At 43.0% G+C, this 15,281-nt stretch overlaps 1 long non-coding RNA gene across 1 annotated transcript; it reads right to left on the reverse strand.

The window, feature by feature from the left end:
* Window positions 1–496: 496 nt before the first annotated feature.
* Window positions 497–1,853, reverse strand: LOC141013666 (uncharacterized). Its single transcript, XR_012180440.1, has 2 exons — window positions 1,766–1,853; window positions 497–790 (listed from the first exon to the last, which is right to left on the reverse strand). It is a non-coding gene; the product is annotated as an uncharacterized lncRNA (long non-coding RNA).
* Between the last annotated feature and the right edge of the window lie 13,428 nt (window positions 1,854–15,281).

Below are 15,281 nucleotides of genomic sequence, written 5' to 3' on the forward strand. Positions count from 1 at the left end.
ACACAAATGACTGGCACATACCATTAAAGAGTTGAAGAGTTTTTTTTTTTTACACACCTGACTCTACTCACCACTTCCTACTTGATGTTACCCTCCCAAAACTAAGAAAAGGTGTGCGAGCACTGGGGAATTCTTTTACCTGAATACCCTGGGAGAAGGAGAACAGGAGAACGCAGAGATAAGTTTTGTGCATGACACAAAGAAAGTGCAATTTAACATTACAGTTTGTGAACACTGATTCTTAGAACATACTTTAAAGCTACACAATATACTTCTACTATTGAATCATAAATCAATGCCCAGTATCTGCCAAAGCACACATAATACAAATTACTACATAACATTATGTGGCAACACGAGGGTTATTACCATGTTATGTACCAAATACCAACAACGCCACCTTGGGTTAGGGCCCAAGGACCCGTACTAAAGATCAATTATTATCTACGAAAAAGGACACTCAGGTTCGTTCACTCAGGGAGGGCAGGAGACGGAGTTCAATGTTCACATATACAAACTTTTATTTAAAAGTTCACAAGATTTGGCACTCAATGGAAAAAAAGGAGAAAGGAGCCCAACTGGAGAAAAGTGGGGGGTTCAGGCTGAGGCTTACCGGCTGGAGGAGGGGTTGTGATAGGGGAGATGACATCCAAAAAGAAAAAGGAGAACACCCCACTCACAGCAAAAAGGTGACGTGCACAAAGAAAATCTTGAACGGGGATCACACAACACACAAGGGATCACCACCACCCAGGGGAACCACCACCACCAACACCGTCGGCCTTCAGCACTAGGGGAAGAGGGAAAAACACGATTAGGAGGGCCCACAGTTAAAGAAAAGAAAACAATATTTTATAATTTGTGCCAACAAACTATAGATAATAAACTGAAAAAATATTGAATTAATCATAAATCAACCAACCAAGACAAGAAATCAAGAGTCTCTGGCCAGAGATCAACTCAAGAATTAACCATAACTATTTAGGTTTAACAAATAATAAAGAAAAACTTTAATTGCAATCAACTCTCAAAATAAACAAATTACCCCAACAAAAACAATAAACACCCAAAATACTAGGAAATTACCAAAAGAAATTCAGCCATTAAACAGAAGATAAACAAATAAACAACACCACCAAACCTCGGCGGATTGCCTTTAAAACACGCACACACACACACACACACACACACACACACACACACACACACACGGTCAGTAGCAGGAGGCAGGTGGACCAAAAGCGGCCGACCGGGTCCAAACCGAGCTGTTGGCGCAGCGGCAGCAACACAGTACAGTGGCCAAACAGCGACCCACACCAAGCCGTCGGAGTAGCGGCAGCAAGCAGCAGCAGCAAGCAGCAGCAGCAACAACACAGTACAGTGGCCAAACAGCGACCCACACCAAGCCGTCGGAGTAGCGGCAGCAAGCAGCAGCAGCAGCAGCAAGCAGCAGCAAGCAGCAGCAGCAACAACACAGTGGCAGAACAGCGGCGAAGCAGCGGTAGTGACGTGGCAGTGGCCCAGGTGCCGTGATTGAGCAGCAGCGCTTACTTAGCTTAATTAGCTTTAGCATCCATAACTCCGGTATTAGTCCGGGGATATTAGCGTCCCATCCAAAGAGGGAGAGGGGTGAAGAAAATCACACATCGGGGGAAGACAGCCACCATGCGTGCAGCACACGACCAGCAGACTATTAGAGGGAGAGGAGCAGAAGGGGAGCTTAGCACCTGACTACAGCAATAAACAAAAGTACGTCATAACTCACCAATGCTCCGGTCGGCAGCGGCAACACGTCAAATGATCGCCTCGACCGCAGTGGAAACGCCAGATCTAATAAAGAGTCACGGTTTGATAAACATGAAACACGGACTAATGTACACAAACAGCGCGGCAACGTGCGCCTACCTGTGCTCAGATGCTAGTGGCGAGTACCACGACCCGGAAGTGGACGGGCCGAAGAGGCAGGAAGCGAGAGGTCAGGAGGAGGAGCACGACCTACTTTTATCCCCTCTGTCTGCGTAACGATTGGCTAATGAGCCAGAGGGGCGGTGGTGCAGCAAAACTAAGTTTGATATGGTGATACAGTGATGCCTCATATCACTACAATTACTTTAAATCATTTATCAATGACTACCGGTTATGCAATGATGTGTTAAGATGCACATTGTCTGAGCTTGGCATCCTTTAAATTTACTTTTTGTAGTGTTGTGTTTTGTCTTGAAACAGCTACTTTGGTTTAATCAGAAATTTTGAAAGGCAGAATGTGCAAAGCAGGAGTGCTGGAGTTGCTAGCAACATGGCGGACGATGACCCGGCATCAACACTAACAACTGAGAAGCTTGTTCAAGAGCTTGAAAAGCTGCAGAAAATATGGCCCGAAAACTCACCGCTCTACACTAGACATGAGTGGGCTTCAATCCGACCTTGGATCGGTGATGAAGGAGAATACAATGCTCAAAGCTAAAATAAAAGATTTGGAATCCATCTCTCTATACGAATAGCTGGGTACTGGGACTGCAAGAAAATATAGAGGAGAAAGATGCTGGGTCCAAGTTGTTCTCTGACTTGTAGGGAGACCTGCTCTCTGAGCCGCCCAAGCTAGACTGTGCAGCCAAAACCACGATCATATGAACCTCCATAACCTGTTATTGTTAGGTTTCATCGATACATTGAGAAAGAGACTGTTCTGAAGTGGGCAAAGACTCATAAGGACTCTTCTTACAACGGAAAAGGTGAGCAGCGTTTAACTGGGTCAAGGAGCTCCTCTACACTCAGCGAGTGAAGTTTGGTACGCTGTACCCAGCACGCCTCCAAGTGACCTACAACAACAGGGAGCACATCATCAACCCTCCCAAGGCAGCGGAGGCTTTCTACAAGGAGCACCTCAAATCCGGGGAAGATTCAACGGCGGGTTAAATAACTATCCTCTCTAGGTGATATTATTTTGGCTAACTTAGCTTACCAGCTATGTTGTTGGACTTGGGATTCTTCAATGTTTGATATTTTTACAGAAACAGAACTACTTTCCCATGTTCTGTAGGAAACGGATCATTGAAGCTGTCTTTTTATCAGACAGCGCCTGCTATTTACTGATGGTGATTATGTGATGTCATTTAGAGTAAAAAACCTTGTCCTTTTCCACTATGCATGGTGGATCAGGATCTCAATCACAACACATTATAACAGCATCCATATGATTATAAACCGTTGCAGATAAATGTTTAGATTTACTGGTGGAAACCATGGGAAACAGGTTAAAAAACACACGATGTCAACATTATGATGTGTACCATCACGCCTCTTTTGGTTAGGCAACTCTAGCATGTTGTATGAAATGGCACACTGGAGCGGCTCAACGCTGGCGCTGCTTGGTTAATTGTGAACAAACAAAGGCGGCGTAAAGGTGAGCCTTCGTTGCGGCAATAATGAGAGATTCTGTGTGAAAAGGGCTATTGTTTCCTGTTATCTGCATATAATACTGATCAGAATGTCACTCTGGTCAGAGGGAACTTTGCATCCCTGTTGTAAACTTCTGTCTCCACTGATCATTGTATAAAACTAATCTAAACCAGCCATCAAATTGGACTGTCTGAGTTTTCTATCTTTTATTCCAACCTTTACAAATCGCAGCCACCTCCCGATATTTCTGTTATTTGTCAAAAATTTAGATATACAGTGCTAACTGTTAGTGAAAAAGTAGCAGAATGTTTAGATTTACCACTGAGCTTACAGGAAATCACTTCCTGCATCCCTCTGATGCAGAATAACAAAACTCCTGGACCAAGGACTAAGCCTCTGACTAAGCTATCACGGTGGCCCGAACAGGGTGTCTTACCACAAACATTAAACCAGGCTCTTATATCTCTTATTCCAAAGAAAGATAAGGACCCTAATCTATATGGTAGCTACAGACCCATCCGTTTGCTCAACAACAACGTCAAGCTTTAGCAAAGGTGTTGGCACCAGTGGTGGCGGGTGAAATTTTTTTCGGGGGAGGCACAGTATTGTAAGTCATTTGTCAGATGCGCTATAACCATGTATCACCAGTAGGATGTGCCAAAGCACCCTATTGGTGCATCACACTGGTCTATTTAAATAAATTAAACTAAAAACACTATGCTTGGAACAGTAATATGTTTCTAATATGGTTTTTCCACAAGAAAGTATAATTACCACATTAAGATGACCCTTGTTAAAAACTCACTTAAAAACTTAAAAAGTTTTGCTAACATTTTTTTTATTAACAAATTCCCAGAGCCCTGCTTGTCAAACCATCAGTCCAAATGCGAAGCCTCTTCATTTACCATCATAAATGACAAGAACAGCAGCAAAAAAAACACATTTAAGAGGATGGAAAAAGGAAATGTTTGACATTTTAGCTTGAAAAATGACTAAAATAAGTCAAAATGTGAAAAATGCTCATCAAGAAGCTAGAAACAGCAAATGTTTAACATTTTAGCTTTAAAAGTGACTAAAATCGTTTTAAACATAGTCAGCACTGCTGATTTCTACAATGATGTGCTTTCTCAAAACTGAGAGTTCATTCTGTAATGTCTTAGATGTTCCTTTAAACACAGTCAAGGGCGTAGAATTGGGTAGGGACACGTCCCTACCAATATTCAGCCGCTACTGTGTAGTCACTATCAATACAACCGCTGTCCGCAGTGTTTAGTCAATGATTATGGCACACAAAGGGTTAAATGTCGGTCTCTGCTAGAAGTCCCGCCTCTAACCTAAATACCGCTCCCTGACCGGCTGCCGGTTTCTCGCTAACTTACATGTGATTGGCTGTCCCCACTGTCACTCCTTCTGCTTGTAAAAACGACCGGACGAGAGGCAGCGCATGTTATCTGCAGCTGCAAGTGTAAGTTGTCAACATGTTCGGCATTTGTTCTTCCTGGGTCACGTCAGCTAGATGGATTTTAATATCAGTGGTGTCATCTACATTTGTGTTTGTGTCTGTTTGCGTGCATGCTGTATAGGATTTGAAGGATGTCAAAGAAAAGAAAACTGGATATAAGAGACTTCTTTAGGAGTCAAAGTGTAAGTTACTTCAAGGGTGTATAGGTAGAGGCTCGACAATACAGATATTGAATAAAAGAGAATATTTAATGCCAAAGAGATACACTTTTTTAAAGTTATTTTTAATTCTTATTTTCATGCATTTGTGTAGAAGAGAGCAACGGTTTGAAAACACAAAGAAAATTTGTGGTGGAAATACAATAAAACCTCAGATTCTAGATGATCATGTGATTTTATAATTATAAAATATAATTAATTAATATTAAGTAATCTTAATATTTAGTAAAAGCCTTTTTTGCTCAGGCAATAACTGTACCATCAAGCTCTATGATCACTGTATCCCTAATGTATCTGTTCATGTCATGCATCAACATATTTTTGTAAGGTGACAGAGCAGAGAGGCTGGAGGAGATGGAGGAGGAGAGGCCAGAGAAGGTAGAGGAAGAGAGGCAGGAGGAGGTAGAGAAGGAGAGGCTGGAGCAGATGAAGGAAGAGAGGCAGGAGGATGTAGAGAAGGAGAGGCTGGAGGAGATAGAGGAGGAGAAGCTGGAGGAGATGGAGGAGGAGAAGCTGAAAGAGAGGCCGGAAATTCACAGGTGAGGTTAAATAATGATGGATATGTTAGTCATGAGATTCAGCACTGTGACAAATGTTAGTGTGATGATGATCTGAATAGCAATGCTTCACCCATGTGGCTTTAAAATCAGAGCTTTATATCAAGTCTGGTGTTCTAAGAGGCCTCATCATGTATTACTAGTGTGTATGTGTTTGCATTAGCAATCATAATTTCACGTCATGCAGATGATCTGCATGACGTGAAATTATGATTGCTAATGCAAAAAAACGTCAACTTTCAGGAGTGCTGCCTTGGAGCACTTTTGTGTCCCCACCAATCTCAAAATCAAACCTACTCCCTTGAACACAGTAGCACTCTGCAGACGTCTTTGTACTGCTGCATCTAGTGATGCTACAAAATCCATCACTCCTCTGAAAACGCCTGAATTTTCTGAGCATTCACTTTCATCATGGCTACGTAGGGCTAGCTCAAACGCACCACAAAACGTTACACAGTCTATTCTTATAGACAAGATAGCTTGTTTTTTTTGTCTACTTCCTTGTTGTCTTCGGATCCCTATCCTGTAGCCTCCATCAAGTTGAGCAGCAATATTTACTCTACCAAACATGCCAAGATGCATAGCATTTTCCATGTGGCTCTTAGTTTGTTCAAGCCTTTTCAGTTTTTTTGCAAGGTGCTTCAAATTGGTCATACCTGACTGGATCCATGCTGGTTTGGTTCCTACTGTTTGAAAAAGGAGGCAGGGAAAGCAAAATAGAGTGCCGACATCACTGCATGCAGTTAGCCACGACTTCTTAGCAAACTAGCCTCATGAAAAAGACTGGGTGTACTGTCTTCGTCCGTCTTGCGCTTGTCCTTTTATTATGATGTCCAGCTGGTCGGGTCTGAGCTCTTCACTCTAAGCCTTCACTCAAACGGCGTTGTTTTCAGCAACTGAACAGAATTTTCTTTCTCCATTTCTATCTATTCTCCACAACTCCCTCTATCATACAAGGCTCCTCCAACTCTCTACGAAGTTCTATGTCATCTGCTCCTACATCAACTTCTTTTTTTGCGTTTTTCAGCACGGCCTTGGGGTGGTGAAAGTCAGCGCCCAACAAGCTCCTATCTCTTGTATTACAGTGAGTGAAGTGTGCATGTACAACTTGTAATGAGAGCTATGGCAATAGATTTTTGTGCCCGGGGCCAGAAATACGTTGCCTCTCAGTAACTTTACACAATGCAGAAAATGTATCTATGTTTTTATTGCAGCTTATACATTTTACTCACTAACTGTATAATATTTAGGTTGCTCGTTTAAAAATATAAAGTCTTATTCAATGAAGAGCTATATGAGTCTTCTACATGTGGGACTAACGCCCCCTATTGACGAGCCGCCACTAGTTGACACGCCAACTGGAGACCTGCCTCCCCAATTTCATATAGGAGAACCAAACAGGTTTCATTTTGGGTCACCAATTGTCGTCTAGTGTCCGTAGGTTTCTGAATTTGATTTTGATTCCCTCTGCCTCTCCGACTCCTGAAATGGTCATTTTATTGGATTCGGAGAAAGCACTTGATCGTGTGGAATGGCAATATTTTTTTTACAGTTCTACAAAAATTTGGATTTGGTCCTAAATGTTTCTCATGAATTCGCCTTCTATATTCTGCTCCACTGGCTAGTGTTAAAACATATTCTGAAATCTCTCCTCCTTTTCACACGCAACACACACCAGGGGTGCCCCCTCTCACCCCTACTCTTTGTGCTGCTATAGAGCCCCTGTCTATAGCTCTGAAATGCTCAACATCATTCTCAGGTATACACAGAGGAGGTATTGAACACAGAGTAGCATTATATGCCGATGACCTTTCATTATATGTTATAAGACCCAGTGAACTGTGCTGACTGAATAGTGAATCTGTTAAAGACCTTCAGAATATTTTCTGGTTAGAAACTGAATATTGAAAAATATTCCTGTTAACCAGTCAGCCAAACTAATCTTTCTGGATGCATTACCTTTTCACCTATCCCCAAGTGGCTTTAAGTATTTAGGTGTCACCATTTCACACTCCCTTAGCTCGCTTCACAGGAAAATTTTCACAAAGTTGACTGAGAAGATTAAACTGGATCCCCAGAGATGGAGCATGTTACCTCTTTCACTTGTGGGTCGAATCGAAACAATTAAAATGAGAGTATTACCTCGAATCCTCTTCCTCTTCCCAAATCTTTTCTTAATTCACATAATACCACTATACTGTCTTACATCCGGGCAGGCAAGCCCAATCAAATGGAGGCTTTACCTTAACCAATATGCTGCTGTATTCTTGGGCTGCCAATCTCCAAAAGCTTAAACTGGTGCCATTTCCCTGATATTGACTGGTGCATCATAGAAGCCAACTCCTGCACCTCATCCTCTCTTCCTGCACTACTTTTTGCTCCCATCTCAATTTGTCCCTCTCATTACACGAACAATCCTGTTGTACTTTCTTCATTAAAAATCTGGAAATAGTTTAGACAACATTTTGGATTAAAATCTCCTGTTCTTACTCTGACAATAATCACTTATTTTTAACCCTCTTCTCTAGATTCAGCATTTACAACATGGAAGGAGAAAGGTCTGGTCTCTTTCTGTGACCTATATTGTGTCTTCCCCAAAATCACAAAATAATATTTCATCAATTTATAATATTCTTCTCTCTTCACAGTCGTCTTCCGACCTCTGACTAAAGGACACATGGGAAAAAGAGCTGGAAAGACTGGTGGAGGAACACACTGCTCAGGATCAACTCTATTGCATTTGCATATTTACCACAGGAATTCATGAGTTGACAAGTTGAAGCTTGCATCTGCTTGCAAGAATGTGGTCAGCAACACTTATAAATCATACCTGTTTACACCAATATGATGAGGTGAGACAGTGTATTGTTTCATAGCAAAACAACTCTTTACTTGAGTGTTTTTGTCAGCTTTATACACCACAGCTTCATGCTACCTTAGTTGTTTAAAAACAAACAGAGCTGAGCTGATATAGCAGACTGTGAGCCATAGTTGCCTGGTAAACACAGCCTCATGACTGGCTGTTGTAGCGGCAGTGTCTCTGGGCTTGTTAGGTAGAGCAGGTGTGAGGTAGCTGACAGTGAAGAGCGGCTTTTGAGGATGAGTGATCCTGATGGGAGCAGCAAAAGACTAGGACAGAGGCCGAAGAGATTGGTGTCTTTACCTGCAAAACTACAGTTTATAAACCACCAAAAAAGACATTACATAACCACACCATTCAGATGCAGAGTAGGGCGGGTCTTATGAGATGACACTATAACACTATTCAATTTAAGTGCCTTTATTTTTTTATGACTGCTTTTAATAAGAATGCTTCTTGTTCAGCATTTCTTGGCTGCTATTTGTAATAACTTATTAAGGATTTGATGTGAAATTTCTCACTGTTTCTGATTGGCTGCTGTTTGGGATGCCTAATTAAAGTTTGAATGTCAAATTTTTAATCGTTGCATTTGATTATCACTAAATAGAATTTATTCACATGGCCTTTTTGCCCCCTGGGAAACTACTGATAATAAAAATCAAGCGGTCCAGTTAAATTATTTGGCATTCAGTGACATGCTTGTAATGTTTTCTAATGATACAACACAGTATAATAATATAAATAATATAAAAAATAAAATAATATAATGATAAAACATTTGATACATAGAATAATAATAAACAGCATGAGCAATAATCATAATTATAAACATTTAAATCATCAACAAACTGGGAAGAAATTAATCCTACATTTTATTTGATAGGGGGCGGTAAGGGACCTGGATAGCGCTGGCCCGAACAAGGTTGAGAACCACTGAGCGATTGCCTCATAAATACCCTTTATCTAATAAAGTAAAAGAAGCGTATTTTTGGTACAAACACTTTGATGGCCCCCAGACAGTTTTAATGAATAGGGTAAACTCAGACAAGCTCATGTTGAACATTGCGGTGCCACAAGGCTGTTTGCTGTCCCCACTGCTGTTTTTAATTTTCACAGATGTAATGACTGTTCACAGCAGTTACAGTAAAAGCAGTTGTTCAAATATGCTGATGATATGGACCATATTGATCTTTCCCAGAGAGCCATACATGAAGAGGTACTGTATTGCAGGACTAGTGCCAGTGGAAATGAAAGAACTTATAATGCAAACAAAACCCAGTGGAACCAGTAACATTTACCCAATGACCAGCCTGTAGAAGAAGTAGAACATTAAGTAATTACTTGGGCACATTCATTATAAAAGTGAGAGAGCATTTCAAGAGAGCCAATTAGGGATTTTGTTTTTTATCAGAAAGGTGAGCAAACATATACAGTACTTGAAACAGGATACAGAAAGCATTTTATCATTGTGTCGGTGACAAGCGATTACACTATTGTTCTCTTAAATCCTTATTGTTATTGTGAACGTGGATGCATTCACACTCTAAATATTCAAATCTTTATTATTAGGGTGATCGTTTTACTGTTCTCTGAAATCTTTATTATTCCATTTTCTTCCTCCCCTTTTTTTGACACACTACTTGTCCTACAGCTTGCAGCTAGAAACATGGTTCCAAAGCTAAAATGTTAAGCATGTTTAGGAGACATGTGCTATGACTTTTAATGCTGAAACATGTAATGTTTGATTTTATGTTTTTTTTATTATTATTTTTAAAATCGGTTTCCTGTGGGAGTAGACACTCAACTTTTTATTAACCCAGTCAACTTTACAAGCTTATGAGGTGATATATGTCCAGCTACAGACTCCATTACTACCACTACTCACAAAATCTTTAGCTTGCAATGTTGTACTGTGCACGTTATTCAACAGTGGGTCACATGACCGCCTAGAGCGTAGAGCACTGGTGTTTGGAGACCAGAAAAAATATTTCTAAACTGGGACCAGGTCAAGTCATTTGTCAACGATCTCCACAGCAGCTCTGTCTATGTAGAGATGAGTGTGGGTGGGCTGCTTCCTCCCTCCTATTGTGTTAAACACTGAGCTGAAGTCCAAGAACAGCATTCAGACATAGGTGTCCAGATGTTCCAGGCTCAGATGTAGTGCACAGGATATGGCATCCTCAGTGGAGCGGTAAGCAAACTGGAGCGGGTTGAGTGATGGAGGTAGCACTGACACTATGTGGTCCTTTACCAGCTTTTCGAAGACATTCATTATAATGGGTGCGAGTGCTACAGGACGGTAGTCATTAAGACAGGTGACAGGGGTTTTTTTGGTACCAGAGACCAACTTTAAGGAAGATGTGGCCACTTTAATCCAAGAGACAATTCAGCCTCTGCAAGCTTCAGTGGATGGGCTTCGTGACGAAGTTAGCTCTTTTCAGGGCCGACTCGTTGCAGCAGAAACCCTGACAGGTGATCATTTTCAACGGATTTGTGAAGCTGAAGCTACCGTCAAATCCCTTCAGGCCCAGAACGCAACCCTTCTGGATCGCCTTGAAAACCTGGAAAATAGATCTCGCAGAGCTAACCTCCGCATCCTGAATTTGCCTGAAGGAAGTGAAGATGGTCATGACCCTGCTATTTTTATCTCAGAGTTGCTGAAAGACGTCATGGGGGATAACGTATTCCCGTCCCCCCCAGAGCTGGACCGTGCACACCGCGCAGCCGGACCTAAGCCCGTAGCAGGACGACCCCCACGGCCCTTCATCCTGTGTTTTAATCGGTACCGGGAGAAGGATGTCGCTTTGAGATGGTCCAGGCAGCACAAAGTAAAGTATAAGGGGACTACTTTGAGAATATACCCTGACCTCAGCATCACTCTCGCTAAGAAAAGATCAGCATTTAACGGCGTTAAACGGGTTCTTTACCAGAGGGGAGTGCAGTTCCGTCTGCTGTTTCCAGCCCGACTCAGAGTCACTTTTGATGGAGAAAGCCACCTTTTTGAGACACCAGAAGAGGCCCAAGCGTTCTATGATCGCCGTGTTGCAAAGTAAACACCTGCCTACAGGCTCATCGCAACTGGAGAAGTAATGACTGTGAATCTTATTCTGTGGCAACCATGCACTCTGTGTTCAGGGATTGACTGCTGACTTTAATAAAGAAAGAACAACTCACCAAGTCTCTGCCGAAAACAATAACTCACGGGTCCTCGACCACCTCTCTGCTTCAGGTAGGTACACTTTCCAAGGTTATTCTGTGTTGATAAGTGAGTTAACAACCGCCATTTTCGTGACTTCTTATTGACTTTCTCTTTCGTGTTTCTCATCTGCTCGTACCGCTGCTCTGACTCTCTGCTCTGACTTCGCACCGCACTAACTCTGCACTCTCACTCCGCACTGTAACTCTCGCGATAAGAGGGTAGGACTACTTTCTCTTACAAATCATGCATCTACTTTTTATAATGCAACAATTAAGGACTGAGTGTGTGCAAAATTAATATTATTGACAGAATAATAAACTAAAGAGGGTTAATTAATAAAAAATAATATTTTAAGGGAAACAACAATATTATCTGTTATCTACTGGGTTACACCCTCCCCTTTTAATTCCCATGCACGTCCCGTTGCATGTTACTACTCTACAATAGGAGTGGTCATTTCAAAAGCTTGACTCTGGGACCAATTATTGTCATTATTCAGGGAATCAATAAAAGCTTCACTTAACCCTTGGAATAGTGATCGAACGACTGTGACTAATGGGTTGCCTAACTGAGGATAGTCAAGTCTTTTTGATGGCGGACGAAGTCTCTCAGATCTCCGTATGGACTGAGACAGGTCTGAGTCATTGCTTTGAGTCACAGTCACTGGTTGCTCATCAACCTGGTCTCTCATCTCTGTTTCAGCCACGTTTTGACTTTCTGTCTGCATGGAGCTCATTCCAGGTAGGTCTGACCCATCTGTCAAGGTGTTATCTGGCATGGATGGAGGCTGGTTAAAGAGGCTGTCTCCTGCCTCATGGTCAGTTTCCTCACTACCAGGCAGCTCATCTGCTGTGACTCCATGTTTGACATTTGACTCATTTGATTCATTTTCATTTTCTCTTTCAGGTGGTTCCGGGCTGGGTTCTCCATCACTTGGTCTCTCCATGGACGGACTTCCAGGTAAGTGTGTTTCAGTTGCAGGTAAGTGGTTGTCAGGTTCTCTTCCAGGTTTCCCAAGTTCCTCCTTTTGTTTTCCTGGGTTCAGTATTGGTGTGTCATATATCTTGATGAAATGTGTCTCTTTTATCTCTTGCGATGGTTCAAACTGATAACAGACTTCATCATCATCATCCTCTTGGATCGAGTCGTTAGCCTCAGCTTGAGTGACACTTTGTCGAGTTTGTGGTCTCTGAGGTTTACTGATACGCTCAGGCTCCTCCTCTTCCGCCTGCGAAAGGAAACCACAAGGGAGCAAAAGGTCTCTGTGCAGCGTTCTCAGGGGACCATCTTCTTTCTCTGGTTTCAATGTATACACAGGCAAGTCTCCCATCCTCTTGGTGACTACATACACTGTTGGCTCCCAATGGTCTGCCAGTTTGTGTTTACTTCTGAGACGAAGATTTCGGACTAAGACCCGGTCTCCAACATCCAATGTGGACTCACGGATAACCTTGTCAAACCTTCTCTTGTTTTTCTCAGCCACTTGGCGAGAGTTCTTGGTAGCTACCTCGTAGCTTTCCTTGAGATGACTTTTCAAGGTTTTCACATAGTGTGAATGTGAGAGGGTCTGTTTGTTGGTAACTGGTAGTCCAAAAGCAATATCCACAGGCAGCCGTGGCTGTCTTCCAAACATTAGCTTGTACGGGGAGAAGCCTGTAACATAATTTTATGTGCAGTTATAAGCGTGTGTGAGGGGCTTCACAAAGTCACGCCAGTGGGTTTTTTCTCTGTCCTTCAATGTACCCAACATACTTAGTAGAGTTCGGTTGTAGCGCTCTACCGGGTTCCCTCTCGGGTGATACGGGCTGGTTCTCACCTTCCGTATGCCTAGAAGGGAGCACAGTTCTCGGATGGTATGCGACTCGAAATCTCTCCCTTGGTCACTGTGGAGCCTCTCTGGGAACCCATAGTGCACAAGGAAATGTTCCCACAGGCACCTCGCTACAGTGCTAGCCTTTTGATCTCTTGTGGGGATGGCCACAGCGTACTTAGTAAAGTGATCCGTGATCACTAATATGTCTTTTGTGTTCTTGCTATCAGGCTCTAATGAGAGGAAGTCCATGCATACAAGCTCCAAGGGCCTGGTGGTCTGGATGTTTACAAGCGGCGCCGCCTTATCAGGTGGAGTTTTTCTGCGGACACATCTCTCACACATCTTTACCTTTCTTTCGACGTCTGAGGCCATCCTCGGCCAATAGAAACGAGACCTTACAAGCTCTACCGTCCGCTCCATCCCTAGATGGCCAATATTGTCATGAAGATTTTGCAACACAGTGGACCTGAGGGCCTCAGGGAGAACGAACTGCATGATGGTTTCGGTTCCAGAAAAACGCTTCCGGTAAAGAAGGTCATCTTTAAGCTCAAGCACTTCCATTCCTTCAAGATCAAATGGAGGTCAGAGGAGTCGGCTTTGAAGCCAGCAGGTAAGTTACTTCCTGATTCTAATAGGCTGATGACTTTGCCAATGATAGAATCGTCTCTTTGTGCCTGCATGAGATCAGAATGACTGTACTTGGGAATTGTTAGAAGACCGTTGTTTAGATCTTCCTCCTCAAAGACAGTAGGAATGGCCACGGAAGACATAGCAAGAGACTGCACAAGGCCAAAAGGTGGTGCATCATCTAACAAAGCTGTATGCCTCTGACAGGCTGCAGTGACAGTGTCTGCAAGGAGAATGTGAGGCTCAGCATCCCTTACAGATGACAGAAGATGAGACCTGAACTTCTCAATACGTTGGCACTCCTCCTGAGAAGCCACATCTTCCACAAGTGCCCCGTGAGGCCGTCTGGATAGGCCATCCGCGTCTAAATTCTGTCTGCCAGCTCTGTATTTGATGTCGAAGGTGTAGGTTGACAACGCTGCAAGCCAGCGGTAGCTAGCGGCATCTAGCTTTGCTGAGGTGAGCAGGTACGTTAAAGGATTATTATCTGTAACAACAGTGAAAGTATTGCCGTACAGATAATCATGAAATTTGTCTGTTATGGCCCATTTAAGGGCCAAAAACTCCAATTTATGAGCCGGGTATCTGGACTCACTTCTAGATAAACCTCGGCTCGCATATGCAACCACATGTGTGGTTCCCCCCTGTTCCTGATACAGGGCGGCTCCCAACCCCGTGGTGCTAGCGTCTGTATGAAGGAAGTAGGGCAGCTTTGGATCAGCATAGCCGAGCACAGGTGCAGAGGTGAGTTTCTCAATTATTCCTTCAAAGGCTTGCTGACAAGCGTCACTCCAACGTTCTCCGAAAGGTTGCTTGGGGTCTAGGTATTTACCATCATTTGGACCGGCTTTGCAGCCCTTCCGCCAAGGTGGATAGCCAGTGGTGAGAGAGGTAAGTGGTTTTACTATTTTCGAATAGTCCTTCACGAACCTCCGGCAATAACCGGTAAACCCAAGGAATGACTGGAGTTCTTTCAAGGTTTGTGGTCTTGGCCAGGTTTTTAACGATTCAACCTTCTCGGGACCGGTTTTCACTCCCTCCCTGGACACAATGTGTCCTAGATAACGAACGGAGGTCTGAAAGAACCTACACTTGTCTGGTGAGAGCTTGAGCCCGTATTCTCTCAGGCGTTCAAGGACATGAATG

This window comes from Pagrus major, chromosome 18, assembly GCF_040436345.1.
Source record: "Pagrus major chromosome 18, Pma_NU_1.0".
In the NCBI taxonomy this organism is placed as follows: domain Eukaryota; kingdom Metazoa; phylum Chordata; class Actinopteri; order Spariformes; family Sparidae; genus Pagrus; species Pagrus major.